Below are 6,026 nucleotides of genomic sequence, written 5' to 3' on the forward strand. Positions count from 1 at the left end.
CCATCGACAGTGGTGGCGACGACGGACGGCGATGGACACGGGAGCGATCCATCAACATAGCCAAGTAGATTGTGGCTACGAAGGAGGGAGAACCTGCGCGCGCCAGTAGAGAAAATTTTCCGCCGACAATTTGTTTGTCAGCAGATGGGCAAAGTGAAATGGTGCCGGAGTGGGCACATAAGCCACCATGGGGGCCCGATAGGATCAGGCCGGACAGCGGCAGCCGGAGGAACAAAAGGAGCAGGGGGCATCACCCCAGCCATGAAGGAGCCGAGGTTGTTGCCAACGCTGGATGGGCCAGCAGTGGAGCTGACGACGAGGGTGTTCTGTACGCCGTTGGTGCCGACGAGTAGAGTAGCGAGGGTGGGAGGAATCAGCGGAGGGGCGACGGCGGTGGCCGAAGAAGCAGTGGAAGTCATGTTTTGATCGTAACTAAGCTGATACCATATGAGACGTCATAGTACAAGAGGAATAGATCGAGGGATCGCACAGTCCATAGGGGTGCGTTGCTTCTCATTACATAGCATCGGTAAATACATATACAAGGTATGTACGATCTACGGTAATTACAGTCGTGTATGATCTGGAGTCTAACAATGTGTACACGATGGGGTGCGTGAGTATGTTCCTGGAGCTTGAGCTCCTTGTACATGGAAGCGAGGACGAAGGCAACGACGGTGCCGGCGGGCGTGCGGAAGGAGCTGAGCGAGCAGGGTACTTGCAGAGGGGATCCAGAGCGGGGACACACGGACAAGCTACAGCAGCAACAATAACTACATAAGAAAAGAACAGGCTTCGCCAGAGCACCGAGAACACGACGGACGCACGACTCTAGCAACTCCTACGGGGAGCGTTCGACGATAGGAAAATAACAGGGAGGGAGCTGGGTATAACTAGTATACCTAGGACGAGAGGATGAGGACGAGGACGCGGCAAAGATGGCGGGAGGCAGCTCTGAACTTGGCGGGCGTTCTGTCCGGGAAGAAGAGGAAGAAAACTGCGACGGTGAGGGAGGTCCGGGGGCGCTGGGTTCGCGGTCGTGGATCAGGACGACGAGCTGCTGCGTCTTGGTACTCTCCATGGCGTCAGAAGGGTCGGTGATGCGACGTGGGGGCTACCCCGAGCACGAGCTCGAGCTCGGCCAGAGCATGGCGGGCAGGGCGACGGCGAGGTGCGTGGCTAGCTTACCTTGCGGCGGCGAGGGAAGGAGAGGGCAGAATGGATAGAGGAGAGGTCGGGGTAGGGTTTGGACGCGATATAAAAGGGCTAGGGGCGCCGGACGGCCGTCAAATCAACTGGGGCGTCGACGTGGCTCCTGTGGATGAGCTGTCGTACAGGAGGTTGAAGGCAGTCGTGTACGTGGGCTGGCTGCACTGCTACGGCGGTTGGGCTCCTGCTGCTGCTAGGTCCCAGTAAGGAGGAGGCCCAACAGGGCACTGGGCCTACTGCTGCTTCCTTTTTTATTTATCCCTGCGCTTTAAATCATAGAAATAGAGAAGGAAAAGGCCAAGGAGCTACAGGAGGAATTTGAGGGAAGTAAAAAAATAACTGAGCTCCTGGAAATATGCACCATTTAATAAAATTGGTTTGGCAATTTTTAGAGATAGAAAATTTAAACAAGTTTGAATTTGATTCAAACTTGAGTGAATTTTTAGTCAAACCAAAACAACTTAAAAGGAGATGAAGTTTGGCAGAGAGGTTTAGGACATGTAGCAAGATTTATAGAGAGAAGATGCACATTAATGGAGTAAGGATAAATTGAACTTGAAACATCAAAGAAAGGGGAAAAGAAGGAGATGAGCTGAAGGGTGATGATGCTTGGATCCACATAGAACATGCCACAATGCAATATAACCAAATGATGAACATGATGAAAGAAGCAAAATATGACAATGTCACTCATCATGATCATGGCATAGACATATAGGAATGGAATATGCCAAAAAATTATGATAATGCAACAAACACAATAAACACACGACAACAACTAAAATAAACGGAAGGCAACTGGAGCATCAGTCTCGGGGCGTCACACCTGCCCCAGAAACTTTAATGGATACCTATGAGAGGCTCAAGGTCAGGTTTGACAAGATAGTCGTTGCTGACAAGCAGTATTTCGCTGGCAAGGCGATGGACCCCTTCGAGGAGATGGCCTGCGGAGGGATGGGATCCCCCGGTAAAAATGGCTTACCGTAGTTGTGGTTTTTGATTATTTGCAATGTGCTTGCTAATATATTAGGGTTGTGCAGGTGCCTGTGGACGTCCTTGATGATTCCGATGTCGTGGTCCGTCGTGTGGACATCGCCCCAGAGATCGATTCCCATGCCGCTGTCCGTCCTGTGGACATCGCCCCAGAGACCGATTCCCATGCCGCTCTCCGTCCTGTGGACATCGCCCCAGAGATCGATTCCCATGTTGCTCTCCGTCCTGTGGACATTTCCCCAGAGATCTATGACAAGAAATAGTTGGTCGTGCTAATCTTTCAACGTAGTTTGCATTGTGTTTAATTTCCAGAACAATGCGTGTTATCAAACCATCTTAGGGCTAGTGCACTGTCTTGTGTGGGCAGTACTTGCTACTTTTGTTCGATAGTGAATCATGCGAACCCTCTCTGGGTTATGGAAACAGATGTATCCTCACCAGCTTTTGATGTAATATATGGCATGAGTGGTTTGACGTAAGTTTGAACTGTTTATCATATAAGCAGGACGTGTTTGACGATTCTTGGTGTAAAACCTCTACTAATCCACGCTGTGTTAGTAGGCTAGGAGGCTAGGTACTCTACGAGCTATAGTACTTGCAAACACTCACCAAGGAGAGTTGGGGTTGATGAGCTCGTGGTACGCTTATAGGTCTATTCATCGATAAGCCGATAGCCCTAGCTCCTAAAATTGTCGGGTTAACGATCGATCAAACAATAGTCCACAATTAGACATTAATTCACATGAAACTCAAAGAGTTGATTCACGTATACATTCACATTAATAGCCATCATACAGAACAAAATTGGCACATATTTGTAACATGCGTGAATGTGTATTTTTTCTAGAAGCGTGAATGTGTAGTGATGCCGTGAATGTGTAGTGAATAATTTCGTATGTTTAGCACAATTGCATTTTGCCTCTGTAAAAAAAATCAAGGCGGGAAGATACAACGTATGTCGTTTCGCGACCAGATCATGTGACCAAGTTCCCTCTCGGAACCATGAGGCTTCTTGATAGAAGCTCCGGTTTATATGAAAGAAAATATGGGTTAAAGCCGAGTAGAAAAGGGCAGCAATATCTAACCCCAGCTTATAAAAGTTACAAAATCACGATGATTAATTGTTCATCAGGTTTACACAAAATCTAGATTGAACAGGACAATAACAACTAACTCAACCAATGTTTTGAGCAGTCACAGTCAAATGGATCGGTCTGATCCAGAAAATCAAGATCCTTGACCAGAAAATCTACTGGTGCATGAAGACAAGTTGTTGTAAATAGAAGCCGAGCACGTTCAGGAGCCCTTTTGTCCACCTGAAACTTCTTTTTATGTTCTTCAACGTGTCCATCCGTGAGAAAGTGTTTGTTAAAAAACTTAATACTCATGGAGAATAGTACTCTCGCATTCAAGAGGAAGAATGTGACAAAGCTAGTGTTTGCATGGTTGGATGCATATCCTTCCAGCGTTATTGTCCTCAAACGAATGTCATGAGATCTGAGAAAATCTCGGTGCTTCTTATGCCACCGATTGGTTATACCTTTTTGTCCATGTCTTTTAGCCTAAATATACATGAAGACTGGAAATAGTTAATGTCTAAAAAAATAGTATAGCTGAACGGTTAGTTCTACTAAAGTATATAAATGTGCTTCATATCATCACCTTTATATACAAATTCTCCAGACATGGAAAGCATCACAGCAAGCCGATAACCATGTTCAGATCAGAACACCACGTCTTTATATCGCAAACCCTACAAGTTTAGGAGCCCGTGCATTGCTGCATTTTTCATTTGTGTGGGTACGTTTTATATCATCAACACTTTTGTAATCATAAGATGCATTTTTCATTTGTGTGCATAATCTTTATATAATCTTGGAGTACGCTTTTGGTACTAATATTATGTTCTATGCTCAATGAAGAGTTTATCCATGGGTACCCTATCAATGGTGCTGGATTCTGTTAAGACCTTACATGGTTATTGGCTTGCTAGTCTCACCAAGACATAGATGACACCCAAAGTTGAGGAATATCTGGATGATCATCAAATACCGGTGAGCCCCAAATATCATTTCCCTTAAGAAATATTATTTCTTTTCAATATTCCACTCTTTTTTAATTATTATATCTGATATGTATTTGGAAGATATGGTAGGTATATGAATATTATGACATCCGGCAACAAGTAATTATAATGGGTGCGCTCATCAAAAAAAAAATGTAATAGTAGGTGCACATGCGTAGTAATCCAGCAGCTTCCGATCCAAGCACAACATGTAGCGACAACACCCACCGCCCACTTCCCACTACGTGCCCCCCTTATCCACACAACACATTGATTCTTCTACATCCACCTGATGCTGTCCCTTCTCTTCTTCTCTATCAGGGCAGCATCAACCCCCTCTTCTCTGTCGGTGAGGAACTCCACTAGAGATTGCGTTTTGGAGCTCCCTCTACTGTCGCTCGATCTGGCCTCCCCCGCTCAGTTGTTGCCCCATGCTCCGGATCATGCCACAGCAGGCCTCGCCCTGACCAACAGGCTCGGATCCATCCCTTCCCTCCTCCTGGCCTCCACATGCGTAGACTGTGGCGCCAGATCAAGGTAAGGGCCCTGCCTCCTCCAACCGCGCGCAAGCAGGCCACCAAGGCCGACGCCCGACCCCCACCCGCCCTCTCTCATCCTCTCTTCCCCTTCTATCTCTAATACCTCTCACACGTTTTCTTCAGGGAGCCTGCCAATGGAGGTCGCCGCCTCTCCGTCTCGATCGGTCCGCCGCCGGATCCACCATGCTGTGCCATGGGATGGGCGCCTTGCAGCTAGCTCCTCTGCCGTCGCCTGATCTGCCTGCCCCCGGTCGTGCTCCAGATTCGGCTAACAGCCTCGCCTCTGACCCGATTCAGACATGCACCCACACAGCCTCACTCCGCCACCTGCGCCCCAGGTCTGACCGATCCTGCGCCGCTCATCCTTGCTTCTTTTTTTAAGTCAACCCCGCTGTTTCTTTTGCTCGCAGCTTGCGAGGAGGCCAGGCCGCGCCTCGTCTAGCTGCGGCCTACCTGTTGTGTCAGTCAGCCCAGCCGCCTCGACCCGGCCTTCTCCGCCCCCAGCTCCAGGCCTCAAACAACTCCCACTTTTTGGAAATCGCGGGTCCTCCGTCGAGCGAGGGGTGCCGGTGGTGGTGGTGTTCGCTCGGTGGACTTTGTTCCATTTTCTTCGCTCCTTCACGCTTTGTCTATTCCTTCTGTTCCCTTTCTCTGCTTGTTTTGATTTCTAATGTGGCTTGCTGGTTCTCATGGCAACTCTCGTACACATATAGATTGGTGAGAATATATGTATATCAGCGAGGCGGGACAATTTAATTGAAGAACAAACTATGTACAAAGCTCGTTGTATCTGAATTTAGCCACCTAAAAAGGACAGCGGGTTGAATAATTAAAAGCATAGGGCCTTTTTTGTAAGAACGAAACATTTTCTTGGAGAGCCACTTAAAATAGGACTGCGGGTTGATTTCTGAGAAACAAAGGGTCTTTTTTGCAAAATCGCCAGCGACGACGGACGACCAGAAACCCAATTTTCTTTATTACTAGGTAAAGATATATTAGGTATTCAAACATCACAACCACACATGTCCATAGATGTGTTTGGCCCACAAGCAAGCGATGGCGGTTGTCCTCTAGCACTCACTCACGAGGTTATCGGCGAGATGCTCGTCCATCTGTGTGTGTCCGCCTGGTCAATCACTTCGACCGACAGCGATAGAGGTTAATTTGACTTATAATTAGGAGGGGATTAAATTTTGGTTCGTATTATACGGTTTGGTACA

General features: G+C 47.7%; 1 long non-coding RNA gene across 1 annotated transcript; it reads left to right on the top strand.

Annotated features, from left to right (window-relative positions):
- The first annotated feature begins 4,516 nt into the window (after positions 1–4,516).
- On the top strand, positions 4,517–5,641 carry LOC109754922 (uncharacterized). Its single transcript, XR_012202344.1, has 3 exons — positions 4,517–4,804; positions 4,930–5,144; positions 5,217–5,641. It is a non-coding gene; the product is annotated as an uncharacterized lncRNA (long non-coding RNA).
- The last annotated feature ends 385 nt before the right edge of the window (positions 5,642–6,026 follow it).

This window comes from Aegilops tauschii, chromosome 2, assembly GCF_002575655.3.
Source record: "Aegilops tauschii subsp. strangulata cultivar AL8/78 chromosome 2, Aet v6.0, whole genome shotgun sequence".
NCBI lineage: Eukaryota > Viridiplantae > Streptophyta > Magnoliopsida > Poales > Poaceae > Aegilops > Aegilops tauschii.